Genomic DNA, 2,160 nt, shown 5'->3' on the forward strand with positions numbered 1-2,160 from the left:
GCACCGGTAGGGTAAGCGTCCTCTGCTTTTCTAGAAACACCCACCGAGTTGCTCATAAAAAGTCAAGTCCGTGGTAGACAAAAGAGGATAGAAAAACTATGACACGTTGAACAAATTAGTTTTCATGGTGCAGATGGAAACACCGTAACGATCCACGAGTTCATGATGACAACAAGAAAACTACTGTAGTGATGACTTTAATCTTGTAACAACATAACCCTGTTCCAGAGGCCTAATTGTAAGAAGTCTAGTGCGTAACAAAAAGTCTGCCGTCTGCGTTGTTACGGCAAGCTCTGGCATAATGTATGAATTGTGATATGAAAACTCCATACGCAGTTGCCACAGATTAAAGGAAAGTTCACAATTCGGAAAGAAAAGTCATCACGTCTGTCGTAAAGTTTGGTCAGTAGTTTTCCTTTACCATCGATTTTTAAGTGTAGGTCAAGATATGAGGCTGACTTCACAGTGTCTGTAGTATCCTTTATCTCAAGTTCTTAGGGGTAGATGCGATGTATCAAATCCCCGAAACCAGAATTGTTTAAAGATAATACGTCATCTATATAGCGGAAACTGAGATCAAAGGATCTAGCTAAACGATGTTCTTTCTTTCGGACCAGATCAACTATAAAGTCAGCCTCTTAAGAGTTAAGGAATATGTCATTAAGTAGAGGAGCACAATTTGTTCATATTGGAATGCCGAGCGTTTGTTTGAAAATTCGTCTACCCCACTGGACAAATATGTTGTCGATCAAAAAACGAAGTTATAATAAGGTATTTATTCACGTCAGGGTCTTTATATTGCGCTCTCGGGATTACACTACCTATTCACGTGTAGATATAAATCATTCATTGATACCATTATTTATAAATTGAATAAAAATGTCACATGTATATATATATATCAATAAACGACAGCTTATTGGTATCAATAATTCATATCTAATATCAAAAACAAGCGGCTTGTCATAAACAGTTGCGATGGTGCTGTGCAAATTTGAAATTTACTCTAATTGGCTTATAATATGCCATCTCCTGAAGACTTTCAGGTAAATTTTTTCAACAATTGTGCCATATGTTAAACCAAAGACTTTATACATTGCCTTGGTAAAACAAAAACATTAAAATGCAACGGCGGTTTCAATTTCGAATTTCGCAGCTCATTTACTTTATATGCCTTTTTCGTCGTACTTTTTTCGGCACTTTATCTATTTGAATGTTATTCGACTGTTCAAATTAATTTTTCAATAAGCTTCCAGTTTGGCAAATCTTTGGCTCCTGTTATTGAATTTTTGGAAAATGATGGCGATGGCTCGCACCAACAAAATGCGGTCAAATCAAGAAAAAATGTCAGACAATGGTCTATAGATTATAAAGCTCATTAACACGGCGTGGCTTAATTCAAATAGTTTCAAAAGCAGATGTGATGTCGAGGTTCAACCGATATACTGAATTTGCATATACACATTGCTAACCACTAGCATTTGTCTCAGAAAAAAAATCGACTCATTGTCAGTAATATAAGTGTCCGATTTATTTTCTCAGACACGTATACCATTGTTGTTAACATATGGAAAAAGCGGAAGATATTTTTCTCATATAGACCAATGGGTGGTTGACTCTTTGACATATTCATCATACATATTCTTGTTATATAACTTAATTTCTCATTTACCTCTGAAGTTCAATCATTTGAGCAATATTTGAATAAACATATTTTATCTTTTCGTGGATCTTTTATTTTAAGCGAGAGAGAGAATAAATGTTTATACAATAGTTGCGTATGTAGAGGGCATTATCGTGATGAATTGGCTGCCCAAGAGACATTTGCATGGACTGAAATGTTGATAATTCCTCGATTCACAAGAGAGGGCATTATAAATGTTGAATGCAAGAGATATTAAATCTGGGACAATAAGGAATAAACCGTAATGCCTTCGTCAGATTCTTTATTTAATAAAACAATAGTTGCTTATGTATGGGATATTTAATGTCTATAGCATTTACTGATGACACTCTCCTTTTGGACTAAAAAAAAAACTAGCTAGGCATGTTGAGATGCCAGTTAATGTTCATTTCAGCGAACGCTGCCGCGTTTTATAGAGGTAACTGTCTATAATGTACTTGAACGTCTTATTGTTTGTAACGTCATAAAACTTTGAA

Source organism: Perna viridis, chromosome 3 (assembly GCF_037379345.1).
Source record: "Perna viridis isolate PV_CMFRI_1.1 ecotype Kerala chromosome 3, ASM3737934v1, whole genome shotgun sequence".
Classification (NCBI taxonomy): Eukaryota; Metazoa; Mollusca; class Bivalvia; order Mytilida; family Mytilidae; genus Perna; species Perna viridis.